The following is a 14,984-nucleotide window of genomic DNA, read 5'->3' as shown; positions in this document are numbered from 1 at the left end:
TCTTTTCTCCAGTGAAGCAAATCTCTTCTCTCCTTGCTGAAGATTATTAGATAACATAACGTTGGGCTTTCTGGGGAAAGACACCACTCTTCTTTTGTCTTCGATGCAGTAGGATTTTGAGAAATCTTGCAATAACGCCAATTCCTTCTGATTCAGAGCTGTTGTTTCATCTTCTGTGATTCCCATTGTTCATACATTCCAGAAACATGGTAAAATGTCGTCTGTTGTTGTCGCTGTCTCTAAACTGATGTAGTTGGCCGTCACAAGGTTAGCCGTGGTGCTTGATTTGCTTCTACTAAGAATCCAACCTTGAATGGAAGGTACCAGAACAACTGATGACGTCAGTCGAATCGGAGGGGAATCTTCAACGATTTTCCAATAGTAATCTGCTCCGATAAGAATCTCGATGGGAAGATCTTCTGTACCATCCCTTAGGTCCGCAAACTGAAGTCCCCGTGTGCGTACGAGTTTTCTTAAATCGGAAGGCACAGTTGGGTGCGCGGAAAATGAGTATGTGCTTTCAAACGCAGTCATAGACGTCTTGGAATTAGTCCATGTACCCTGTAGTGTGAATTCTACGACTTTACGATGCGTTGAAGTTGCGGGTGGCATTTCAAAGGCGTTGACGATGTTCTATAGTTCTTAAACCTAGCTCACCAATCAGTAACTTGGAAATGAAGCTTGACTGACTACCGTTATCCAGAACGCAGCGAGTAAGTTTGCTTAATCCTGCAGGTCCACTGACCCAAACTCGAGCTGTCTGAAGATAAGTGAAACCTGCTGAATTTATGTCGATTCTCCCTACAGATGCAGAGCTAATTTTCTGAGGAGATGAAGAAGAGGCAGCAATGTCAGTACATATAGCTTTGTGATGACTTTTCTTGCACTTAGAACACGAGACCTTGCCCTTCTTACTGCAGTTTCTAGCATTATGGCCTCGGTTTAGACATATAAAACAGCGATTATCTTGCTTTAGTTTATCGATACGTTGTTGGCTGTCAGTTACTATGTTGCAGTCTTGGGCCCAGTGAGAGCGAGCTTCGCAAAATATGCAATATGGTTGTACCGGTACTTCTCGTTTAGGTTTAAGCGAATTTTTCGCTTGCTTTGAATTTATGTGAAGCGCTGCTGCAGTGGGCGTGAAGCTAGGAGATGACTGATATTCTGTACGAATCTTTTGTGCAGTGAGAGCACCACGAACTTCTTCTTCCAAAAAGTTAAGTAGTTTCAGTACATCTCCTTCCACTACTTCGGTTCTTCTAGCATGAATGACCCATTTCTGGCACATTTCAGCGGGAAATACATACAGAATTTTCGGAATGAGAATTTTACCGTATACCACGACGTCTTCTCATAAGGCAAGCAGTGCTTGAATACGACGGTTACATTCCAGGAATGTACTGTTCAGTGTTTCAGGTGTCGCCGACTGTACAGGCTTTAGTGCATCCAAATAATTGAGGAGCGCCTGTATAATGCGATTGCTATCTCCGTATCTGTTCAATAAAATTTTCTTTGTTTCTTCACACGTGTTAGTCGTTATAGGTATTCCATCTACTAGCAACTTCGGTTCGCCTGACACATACCCTCGTAGGAAAACGTGTTTGTTTACTGTAGAAATGGATGGGCCTTCTCAATGGTCGATTCAAATTGTTCCACATTTCGACATCTCCACAAAATGACTCAAGCTTAATTTCTGGTAGCTTGACAGAGTGGAATACAGTTGGTTGTGTGAGCACTGGTGGTGACGTGATATTCATCTGCGATGTTGTGGCGGAAAGCTGGTAAGCAATTGCTTTTGTAGCCTTCCGTATAGCGCGTTTGACTTTGTCTACATATTCCTCACAGCTCAGCGCGTCTGCATTGTATTCATCGTCAGAGAGAAAATTATTAATAACGTCATCTAATGAAACGAGCTTCTCTAGAGTTTCTTGAAGACGTTCTCTGTAATGTTCAAAATCATCAAACGGGCTTTCTGTGGTACAGGGTGTTTCAAAAATGACCGGTATATTTGAAACGGCAATAAAAACTAAACGAGCAGCGATAGAAATACACCGTTTGTTGCAATATGCTTGGGACAACAGTACATTTTCAGGCAGACAAACTTTCGAAATTACAGTAGTTACAATTTTCAACAACAGATGGCGCTGCGGTCTGGGAGACTCTATAGTACGATGTTATCCACATATCCACCATGCGTAGCAATAATATGGCGTAGTCTCTGAATGAAATTACCCGAAACCTTTGACAACGTGTCTGGCGGAATGGCTTCACATGCAGATGAGATGTACTGCTTCAGCTGTTCAATTGTTTCTGGATTCTGGCGGTACACCTGGTCTTTCAAGTGTCCCCACAGAAAGAAGTCACAGGGGTTCATGTCTGGCGAATAGGGAGGCCAATCCACGCCGCCTCCTGTATGTTTCGGATAGCCCAAAGCAATCACACGATCATCGAAATATTCATTCAGGAAATTAAAGACGTCGGCCTGCGATGTGGCCGGGCACCATCTTGCATAAACCACGAGGTGTTCGCAGTGTCGTCTAAGGCAGTTTGTACCGCCACAAATTCACGAAGAATGTCCAGATAGCGTGATGCAGTAATCGTTTCGGATCTGAAAATGGGCCAATGATTCCTTTGGAAGAAATGGCGGCACAGACCAGTACTTTTTGAGGATGCAGGGACGATGGGACTGCAACATGGGGCTTTTCGGTTTCCCATATGCGCCAGATCTGTTTATTGACGAAGCCGTCCAGGTAAAAATAAGCTTCGTCAGTAAACCAAATGCTGCCCACATGCATATCGCCGTCATCAATCCTGTGCACTATATCGTTAGCGAATGTCTCTCGTGCAGCAATGGTAGCGGCGCTGAGGGGTTGCCGCGTTTGAATTTTGTATGGATAGAGGTGTAAACTGTGGCGTATGAGACGATACGTGGACGTTGGCGTCATTTGGACCGCAGCTGCAACACGGCGAACGGAAACCCGAGGCCGCTGTTGGATCACCTGCTGCACTAGCTGCGCCTTGCCCTCTGTGGTTGCCGTACGCGGTCGCCCTACCTTTCCAGCACGTTCATCCGTCACGTTCCCAGTCCGTTGAAATTTTTCAAACAGATCCTTTATTGTATCGCTTTTCGGTCCTTTGGTTACATTAAACCTCCGTTGAGAACTTCGTCTTGTTGCAACAACACTGTGTTCTAGGCGGTGGAATTCCAACACCAGAAAAATTCTCTGTTCTAATGAATAAACCATGTTGTCTACAGCACACTTGCACGTTGTGAACAGCACACGCTTACAGCAGAAAGACGACGTACAGAATGGCGCACCCACAGACTGCGTTGTCTTCTATATCTTTCACATCACTTGCAGCGCCATCTGTTGTTGAAAATTGTAACTACTGTAATTTCGAAAGTTTGTCCGCTTGAAAATGTACTGTTGTCCCAAGCATATTGCAACAAACGGTGTATTTCTATCGCTGCTCGTTTAGTTTTTATTGCCGTTTCAAAAATACCGGTCATTTTTTAAACACCCTGTAAGAGCATCAACAGCCGCACAAAACCGCGTAGCATTAGTCCTCTCCATAGTTTGCTTTCTTTTGAAGTTTGCTAACTGTATCTCTGATTCGTCCTGCATTATGTCTTACTAAAGACGGCTGTTGTAAGATTGTTTACGAGTGCGCTTGTGAATAGCTTAAACGTTTAACAAGCAGCGTATGCGCAAACGTAAGTGAACGAAAACCTTTTAACAAAACTAGCTACTCTGAGTGCAAGTTTCAGGCTTGCAATACAAAGCCGCAAAAATTGTTTTGAAGCAACCAGTTCATGCGATCATATTATATTGGAATGGACTTAGCTTGTGATGCGGTCCGACGTCGTCTCTTGTTTCCTACAGCGGTAAGTAAGCCGTTAATTGTTGAAATCACGCAGGAAATCGCAATTTCTTCCCGGGTTTCGGCACCAAAATATTACGGACACACAACACCGTGATTCCAATACAATATTAATTTATTTCTCCCCAATGAACGTACATTATGGAATATAAAACATTAATTCAAGGATAATCAATATTTCAAGAGTGTCTATAATTACAAATATCAACTCGCAACATAGACAGTTGGAGATTATGATTTGTCCACCCAGATCGCCCGACATAAATCCCACCCAACATTTATGAGACAAAATGTGCAAGTGTAGAAAAGAGAACTGCATCTTCTACTGGAATCCACTATCATGGAGTCTTATTGTTTATTGGTCCTACAACGATCGAAAGTCCATATGCCTACTACTAATTTGTTACGGTTGTACTGGGTACAACAAAATTTTATCGGTTGCATGGGCACTGCATCTTCTATGAATTGAGGACTGTTAAGCAGTAGAGGCCAAATGCTATATACCATTCATGCAGAGCATAGACCTTAATTTGCAGCTGCTGCACACTTGTGTATTTTGTTTTAGTACCAGTAATCGTTAATACTGTATAAAAGCAGATCTCAGTAGAGTGTGCAATGCTTGTTAGTATGTAAACACCCAGATACGAGTAAACACGATTAGGAACGTGTTTTTAGTCTGCTGATCTAAGTGAGCGAGCTCAGGCCTACCGTAGTGACGTACGCGCCGCGGCCTGTCTTTCTCTGTTCGGGCTGGGTGACATAGGCAGGAATCGCATGCACGCCTCAGCAAACCAAGCAGTCACGTGGCCGCTGAGGTGTCACTGAGTACATCACACTGCCACTGGTATCACTTATTTCGCTTCGCGGAGTAGATCCACCAGAGATTGTGTGGGAGCATCAGTGCCAAAGACATGTCTTTCGTCGGTGGGATGTAGAATATCTGCAGAAATGATATTCGCCGATGACCCACTACAGGAGTTGGGGACTCACACTACACGCATTCCGCAGATTAAAACGAACTGTTATTAATCTGTTGCTTACTTGTTGTGCAAGGCAGGTCACATATGAGTATTCCGTCCCCTTCCCTGCGTGTATCGATAATTAAGTGATCTTTGCACTACTCTTACTTCACATGCAGGCACACATTGTTCCGTATGGTTGATCGCACTATATAAATGTCAGACATATGTATGGATTAGTCGTAGGGTATGACACTGTAGGAAGTTGAGTCGAGATGTACCGGATGATCAAAAAGTCAGTATAAATTTGAAAACTGAATAAATCACGGAATAATGTAGATAGAGAGTTACACACATGCTTAGAATGACATGGGGTTTTATTAGAACCGAAAAAATGCAAAAGTTCAAAAAATATCCGACAGATGGCGCTTAATCTGATCAGAATAGCAATAATTAGCATAAGAAAGTAAGACAAAGCAAAGATGATGTTCTTTATAGGAAATGCTCAATATGTCCACCATCATTCCTCAACAATAGCTGTAGTCGAGGAATAATGTTGCGAACAGCACTGTAAATCATGTCCGGAGTTATGGTGAGGCATTGTCGTCGGATGTTGTCTTTCAGCATCCCTAGAGATGTCGGTCGATCACGATACACTTGCGAATTCAGGTAATCCCAAAGCCAATAATCGCACGGACTGAGGTCCGGGGACCTGGGAGGCCAAGCGTGACGAAAGTGGCGGCTGAGCACACGATCATCACCAAACGACGCGCGCAAGAGATCTTTCGCGCGTCTAGTAATATGGGGTGGAGCACCATCGTGCATAAACATCGTACGTTCCAGCAGGTGTTTATAAGCCAGGTTCAAATGGCTCTGAGCACTATGCGACTTAACTACTGAGGTTATTAGTCACCTAGAGCTTAGAACTAATTAAACATAACTAACCTAAGGACATCACACACATCCATGCCCAAGGCAGGATTCGAACCTGGGACCGCAGCGCCTAGGGCCGCACGGCCACTCCGGCCCGCCCCGAAATCATTCTCGCCACAGCTGCATTTGTGAACAGACCTTTACCCGTTCGAATTCCCTTCCTATGGGCATAGGATCGTAACGCTGAACTAGCACATTCCCCATTCTGATAATACAGCTTCACTAAAAGCCCCTTTTCAGGTAACGCCAACATGCTGCGACAGCGGGCGCATCTGATTCTCTCTCTCATTACAGCTCCTTTTATACACGATTGTCATGCGCAGTCACTGACGTTTTGCTGTCCAGCGCCATCTGTCGGACATTTTGTGAACTTTTTTTTTTGGTTCTAAGAAAACCCCACGTCATCCCAAGCATGTGTGTCAATTTTTACCTCTCTACCTATGTTATTCCGTGGGTTATTAAGTTTTCAAATTTATACTGACTTTTTGATCACCCGGTACATGAGAGTCGTGCACGGTACCCTTTTCGGCCCTTGTAGCCCATGTGTCCCTCACTGGCCCACATGGGTCACGCGCTAACCTGTCTGGCCTGCCGTGCTGGCGAGCTGTTTGCAACCCGCCTCAGACAGCGGGCTAGCCGGCCAGCCCACCAAGTCTCCCGGCTCACCAGCCTGCTCCAAACCGTTGTCTGCACTGAAAATGGCACATCGTGTAAAATAAACGACACCGATCAATCACTTGCGTCTACATAATTACTATGCAGTTCACAATTCAGTGCCTGGCAGAGGGTTCATTGGAGCACCTTCAAGCTATTTAGTTACTGTTTCAATCCAGAACGGCGTGTGGGAAAAACGAGCACTTAAATCTTTCCGGTGCGTGCTCTGATCTCACTTATTTTATCACGATGATCATTTGTTCCCATGTACGTTCACGCCAACAGGATATTTTCGCAATCGGAGAAGAAAGTTTGTGATTGAAATTTCGCGAGAAGCTCTTGCAGCAACGAAAAATGCCTTTTGTTTAATGATTTCGACTCCAATTCACGTGACACGTCCGTGGAACTCTCTCCCCTATTTCGTGACAGTAAAAAACGAGCTGCCCTTCTTTGAACTTTATCGATGTTGTCCATAGTCCATGTCACGCGGATCCACACTGCACAGCAATACTTCAGAGGAGCGCAGACAAAATGTAACACTGCTAATAGACGGTATGTCTTTTAGCGGTGTTATGTTTTCACGGGCAACGATTGTTCATCTACATCTACATGACTACTCTCTAATTCACATTTAAGTGCTTGGCAGGGGGTTCATCGAACCACACTCATACTATCTCTCTACCATTCCACTCCCGAACAGCGCGCGGGAAAAACGAACACCTAAACCTTTGTGTTCGAGCTCTGATTTCTCTTATTTTATTTTGATGATCATTCCTACCTATGTAGGTTGGGCTCAACAAAATATTTTCACATTCGGAAGAGAAAGTTGGTGACTGAAATTTCGTAAATAGATCTCGCCGCGACGAAAAACGTCTTTGCTTTAATGACTTCCATCCCAACTCGCGTATCATATCTACCACACTCTCTCCCCTATTACGTGATAATACAAAACGAGCTGCCCTTTTTTGCACCCTTTCGATGTCCTCCGTCAATCCCACCTGGTAAGGATCCCACACCGCGCAGCAATATTCTAACAGAGGACGAACGAGTGTAGTGTAAGCTGTCTCTTTAGTGGATTTGTTGCATCTTCTAAGTGTCCTACCAATGAAACGCAACCTTTGGTTCGCCTTCTCCACAACATTATCTATGTGGTCTTTCCAACTGAAGTTGTTCGTGATTTTAACACCCAGGTACTTAGTTGAATTGACAGCCTTGAGAATTGTACTATTTATCGAGTAATCGAATTCCAACGGATTTCTTTTGAAACTCATGTGGATCACCTCACACTTTTGCCGGCCGCGGTGGTCTAGCGGTTCTAGGCGCTCAGTCCGGAACCGCGCAACTGCTACGGTCGCAGGTTCGAATCCTGCCTCGGGCATGGATGTGTGTGATGTCCTTAGGTAAGTTAGGTTTAAGTAGTTCTAAGTTCTAGGGGACTGATGACCACAGATGTTAAGTCCCATAGTACTCAGAGCCATTTGAACCATTTGAACCTTACACTTGTCGTTATTTAGCGTCAACTGCCACCTGCCACACCATACAGCAATCCTTTCTAAATCGCTTTGCAACTGATACTGGTCTTCGGATGACCTTACTAGACGGTAAATTACAGCATCATCTGCGAACAACCTAAGAGAACTGCTCAGATTGTCACCCAGGTCATTTATATAGATCAGAAACAGCAGAGGTCCAAGGAAGCTTCCCTGGGAAACACCTCATATCACTTCAGTTTTACTCGATGATTTGCCGTCTATTACTAAGAACTGCGACCTTCCTGACAGGAAATCACGAATCCAGTCGCACAACTGAGACGATACTCCATAGGCCCGCAGCTTGATTAGAAGTCGCTTGTGAGGAACAGTGTCAAAAGCTTTCCGGAAATCCAGAAATACGGAATCAACCTGAGATCCCCTGTCGATAGCGGCCATTACATCGTGTGAATAAAGAGCTAGCTGCGTTGCACAAGAACGATGTTTTCCGAAACCATGCTGATTACATATCAATAGATCGTTCCCTTCGAGGTGATTCATAATGTTTGAATACAGTGTATACTCCAAAACCCTAATGCAAACCGACGTCAATGATATAGGTTTGTAGTTCGATGGATTATTCCTACTACCCTTCTTAAACACTGGTGCGACCTGCGCAATTTTCAAATCTGTAGGTACAGATCTATCGGTGAGCGAGCGGTTGTATATGATTGCTAAGTAGGGAGCTATTGTATCAGCGTAATCTGAAAGGAACCTAATCGGTATACTATCTGGACCTGAAGACTTGCCCGTATCAAGCGATTTGAGTTGCTTCGCAACCTCTAAGATATCTACTTCTAAGAAACTCATGCTAGCAGCTGTTCGTGTTTCAAATTCTGGAATATTCCATTCGTCTTCCCCTGGTGAAGGAATTACGGAAAACTGCGTTCAATAACTCCGCTTTAGCGGCACAGTCGTCGGTAACAGTACCATCGGCACTGCGCAGCGAAGGTATTGACTGCGTCTTGCCGCTTGTGTACTTTACATACGACCAGAATATCTTCGGATTTTCTACCAAATTTCGAGACAATGTTTCGTTGTGGAACCTATTAAAGGCATCTCGCATTGAAGTCCGTGCCAAATTTCGCGCGTCTGTAAATTTTAGCCAATCTTCGGGATTTCGCGTTCTTCTGAACTTCGCATGCTTTTTCCGTTGCCTCTGCAACAGCGTTCGGACCTGTTTGGTGTACCATGGGGGATCAGTTCCATCTCTTACCAATTTATGAGGTATGAATCTCTCAATTTCTGTTGCTACTATATCTTTGAATTTGAGCCACATCTCGTCTACATTTGCATAGTCAGTTCGGAAGGAATGGAGATTCTCTCTTAGGAAGGCTTCTAGTGACACTTTATCCGCTTTTTTAAATAAAATTATTTTGCCTTTGTTTCTGGTGGATTTGGAAGAAACGGTATTGAGCCTAGCTACAACGACCTTGTGATCACTAATCCCCGTATCAGTCATGATGCTATCTATTAGCTCTGGAGTGTTTGTGGCTAAGAGGTCAAGTGTGTTTTCGCAACCATTTACAATTGGTGTGGGTTCGTGGACTAACTGCTCGAAATAATTTTCGGAGAAAGCATTTAGGACAATCTCGGAAGATGTTTTCTGCCTACCACCTGTTTTGAACAAGTATTTTTGCCAACATATCGAGGGATGGTTGAAGTCCCCACCAACTATAGCCGTATGCGTGGGGTATTTATTTGTTAAGAGACTCAAATTTTCTCTGAAGTGGTCAGCAACTATATCATCGGAGTCGGGGGGTCGGTAGAAGGAGCCAATTATTAACTTAGTTCGGCTGTTAAGTATAACCTCTACCCATACCAATTCGCACCGAGTATCTACTTCGACTTCACTACAAGATAAACCACTACTGACAGACACCAACACTCCACCACCAATTCTGCCTAATCTATCTTTCCTGAACACCGTCTGAGACTTCGTAAAAATTTCTGCAGAACTCATTTCAGGCTTTAGCCAGCTTCTGTACCTATAACGATTTCAGCGTCTGTGCTTTCCATTAGCGCTTGTAGCTCAGGGACTTTCCCAGCACAACTACAACAATTTACAACTACAATTCCGACTGTTCCTTGATCAAATCACGTCATGTATTTGCCATGCACCCTTTGAGATTGCAGCCCACCCCGTACTTTCCCGAGGCCTTCTAACCTAAAAAACCGCCCAGTCCACGCCACACAGCCTCCGCTACCCGTGTAGCCGCCAGCTGAGTGTAGTGAACTCCTGACCTATTCAGCGGAACCCGAAACCCCACCACCCTATGGCGGAAGTCAAGGAATCTGCAGCCAACACGGTCGCAAAACCGTCTGAGCCTCTGATTCAGACCCTCTACCCGGCTCTGCACCAAACGTTCGCAGTCGGTTCTGTCAACGATACTGCCTTCTTCTCGTAAGCAAGACCGGCAGCCTTCACCAAATCAGATAGCCGCTGGAATCCAGAGAGAATTTCCTCAGATCCAAAGCGACACACGTCATTAGTGCCGACATGTGCCACCACCTGCAGCTGGCTGCACCCTGTGCTCTTCATGGCATCCGGAAGGACACTTTCAATATCAGGAATGACTCCACCCGGAATGCACACGGAGTGCACACTGGATTTCTTCCACTCCTTAGTCGCCATATCCCTAAGGGGCCCCATTACGCGCCTAATATTGGGTAAAAAGATTCCGACATTTTCCGCTCTAATGTTTTAATCGTATGTTCACCTGAAGAAGTGGCTTTTAGTGCCACGAAATCGGTAGTGATTCAGTAATAAAGGACTAAATACAGCTGAAGTAGTTGTAAATACCCAAGATGAATACTTACACCTATGGTTGTCCCAACTACATTGTTGTCTGCAAATACGTGTGCATGTGGCAACATTGACACACCATACCATATTACACTAAAGTGTCCAACCAATGCAGATTTTCAGACTCAGGTAACTGGTATTGCTACACTAAGTAACAGTGTCAGAGATGAAGACACTTGGCATCTGGTGAATAGGAAATAGACATGCAGGACCGGACTTCGAAAATATTTAGAACCTTAAAAAACCAATTGTATGTAATAGCTCTGAAGTGAATACTGCGACTGAGGGAATGAATATTCCGAGGATTCACTGACACCGCAATTAATTTCTACACAGACGACGACTAGAAGCAGTGGGTATATTACCAACAATGTGACAGCTATGGCAGAACCAGTAGAATGTATGGGCACTTACGCGTGATGTATGTGGGTCTCTCTACAAGGACAGCCCATGATAGGTTGGTGCGATCAAAACGTTAGATTTCCGGTTGGTTATTCGAGCTGACTTGTGTCCCTGTCTCAGGGGTGGGGATGGTTAGAGGTGTTTGGAACTATGGTTCTGGTGTTCGACATGCTGTCACTGCTAATCGGAGACTCACTCGTGTAGAAGTAAGTAATGGTAGCATGAGTAATGGATGTAGAATTCCTCAACAAGAGCTAAATAAAGAATATATCTTACTACCCTGATGTTATCCAGTGGTTAAGAATAGTAACTGTCCCTAAGCCACCTGCTGCAACGGTATTGCAGACGATTAATAAATGTTATCGGTTCGTGCGTAAGTTAGTAGTGTTATTTCGTAAGTTTAGTAAATACAACAAATACTCTTAACAGAGACTTTAGTCATCAATAATATATTCTTCCTTCATTATTAACAAGAGTCTGCCAACGTTGCGGTAACTTACCGATTCCGCAACTGCAGAAATCATTTTGGGGCGAAGAAGTCGTCGAGCCACGTTCGGAGTGCATTTTCATCCGGGAAGGAAGTTCATTGAAGGTTGGTCGACAGAGAGCGGGTAAGGTGAATATCCGAGGGAGCAAGATCATGCGAATGAAGTGTTTGTGGAGTGGCTTCCCAACCAAACTCCTGCATATTGTTCTCTATTAGTCTAGCCGTTTGCGGCCAGTCGTTATCTTGGAGTAGCGTCCGTTCACGCAGTCTTCCTGGTAGTTGTTCTTGGATTGCGTCTAAAAGCCTCTCAATCGTGTGATGGTTACACCTCGTGGAAGCTATTTGTAGTACACCACACCGTCGCCGTTCCACCAGATATAAGACATTATCTTTTATGGATGTGCGCAGGTCTTTGTACGGGGATTAGCTGCTTTGTTTGCGCTCAACCAATCCCTCGTTAGCTGAAAGATACCATTTATCTTCACCAGTAACGATACAGAATAGCAAAGGTCGGTGTTGTTCAGGAACCAATTGGTGATGAGCAAGCAGAGATGCGCGTAAGCCAAGTGCTGATTTTTATGATTTTGGTTTAGAGCATGCGCTACTTATACATCCGAGTTTTGAACGTTCCCCATTGTCTGCAAATTTCGAACAATAGAGAAATGATCACTGTTCATTACATTTTCTAGTTCTAGAGTACATTGACGTGAGTCATTGTTGATTAATGCGGTTAAACAATCTTCATCAAACGTCTAAGGGCCACATGAATGTGGAGTGTCACTAACGTCAAAATGATCGTCTATAAAACGAGAAAACCATTTTCGTACCGTGCTCTGTCCAGTGCCATTACCCCCACACACGATGCAAGTGCTTCTGCCTGCCTCCGCTGCTGTCACCCCTCCACTGAACTCAAACAGAAGAATACATCTTAAATGTACTGATTTCTCCACTTGACACTCGATTTCCTAACGTCCACAGCTCCACTCACTGTCTCCAAACGACAAAATGGCAATATGTGAACTCAAACAGTAACAGTGACTATAAGTAAAAAATAACGATAAATAAAACGGAATACCAACATGCAAAACAAAAGCGATTCAAACATAAGCAACAGCCTATCATGTCATGATTTATGGGTTTTCAGTGTTGTTCCATTGTGTTTCGTCTTTTCTTAAATTTTGTGTTTCCTTTACCATTAATTTTGCTAATCAATTAAAATCTCAAAAATTCTTACAAAATTTGAAGTGCATTTCAATAATAGCTGTATACAACATTCTGTAGCCGTGTGAAAATACGGCTTGCGTTGCTTTCCAGGAAGCAGATGATGAATTTGTAAGCAATAATAAATAAATACACACATTTCAGTGCTACCACATTTCACAACGGTAGGTCACATGACCATCTACACTCACGCTCATAAATTAAGGATAATGCTGATACATGGTGAAACAACGCTCTGGTGGGCGGTTTTCGGGTTTAAATCACCTCCGGTATGGCCGCGCAGTGCATTTGACATGTCAGAGTACGGTGCAGCGAGTAAGTGTGTAGACGTTTCTAGACGTGCTAATGGTGACTGTGTGTTGAAAATGGCTCAAAGAACACATACTGATCACGTTATGAGGGGTAGAATACTAAGGCGACTGGAGGCTGGTCAAACGCAGCAAATCGTAGCACGGGCCCTCCGTGTGCCACAAAGTGTGATCTCAAGATTATGACAACGCTTCCAGCATACAGGAAATTTGTCCAGACGCTGCATTACGGGTCGTCCACAGTGTACAACACCACAAGAAGACCGATATCTCACCATCAGTGCCGCAAACGGCCACGGAGTACTGCAGATAGCCTTGCTCGAGACCTTACAGCAGCCACTGGAACAGTTGTCTCCCGACACACAGTCTACAGATGACTGAAAAGACGTGGTTTATACGTCCGCAAAACTGCCAGGTGTATTCCACTGACCCCTGGTCACAGGAGAGCCCGTAAAGCCCGGTGTCAAGAACACAGTACATGGTCACTGGAACAGTGGTCCCAGGTTATCTTCACGGACGAGTCCACGTGTAGCCTGAACAGTGATTCTCGCCGGGTCTTCATCTGGCGTGAACCACGAACCAGATATCAACCCCTTAATACCCACGAAAGAGACCTGTGTGGAGGTCGTGGTTTGATGGCATGTGGTGGGTTTATGATTGGTGCCCGTACACCACTGCATGTCTTTGACAGAGGAACTGTAACATCTTACACCAGTATGTCCGCCTTTTCAGGGGAGCAGTGGGTCCCACCTTCCTCCTGATGGATGATAACGCACGGGCCCACCGAGGTGCCATCGTGGAGGCGTACCCTGAAACAGAAGATATCAGGTGAATGGAGTGGCCTACCTGTTCTCCAGACCTAAACCCGATCGAGCACGTCTGAGATGCTCTCGCTCGACGTATTACTGCACGTCTTCAAACCACTACGACACTTCAGGAGCTCCGACAGGCACTGGTGCAAGTATGGGAGGCTATACCCCAGCAGCTGCTCGACCACCTGATCCGGAGTATGCCAACTCGTTGTGCAGCCTTTGTACGTGTGCATGGTAATCATATCCCATATTGATGCCGGAGTACATGCGCAGGAAACAGTGGCGTTTTGTAGTTTCTCAACTTATTACCAATACCATGGACTTAAAGAGCTGTATCGTGTGTGTTCCATATGTGACTACGCTATTAGCGCCAGTTTTGTGTAGTACCACGTTGTGTGGCACCACATTTTGCAGTTATCCTCAATTTATGAGCATGAGTGTAGTACTAGTCCTACAACTTCTGTAGGCCCAAAGTAACCAGTGTGTCCTATCAACCTGTTGACTAATGTTTTGTCCATTGAGATTACGCCTCTGTCACGACTCGTCATCAGTGAAACATTTTCAAGAGACTTGCTCCTGCTGGATTCGTTCCTCGCCCTTCTGGGACTGTTCTCCTGCGAACACTACCTGCAGCAACAATAGCGGGAGTGGTGAAGCGCTGTCGCCAGCGGGCTCCTCCAGCGGCCACCGTGTCGGGGTCTCACAGTGGCCTCACGCGGTCCCGCGGGTTGTTTCGAGAGGCACTAACGGCGCGCATCTCGTAGCGGTGGGCGCGGCGCGGCGTCTGTGATCCACGGGAGACGCCGATGGAGCCGAGGGTCGCTTTATTGCCGGCGCCGTCGTCCCCGCTGCCCGCAGGAGGGACGTCTCCCTCCCAGCTGTCGCCCGCCTGCTTAGACACGCTTTATTAAGTCAGCCCGCCCCGACGTACAACGGAGCTGTTATTGCGAACGACTCGTCGTTTCCACCGCTCTCCACACTAATTAATGCG

Source organism: Schistocerca serialis, chromosome 2, assembly GCF_023864345.2.
Source record: "Schistocerca serialis cubense isolate TAMUIC-IGC-003099 chromosome 2, iqSchSeri2.2, whole genome shotgun sequence".
NCBI classification, from domain to species: domain Eukaryota; kingdom Metazoa; phylum Arthropoda; class Insecta; order Orthoptera; family Acrididae; genus Schistocerca; species Schistocerca serialis.
This window is presented reverse-complemented; position numbering follows the sequence as displayed.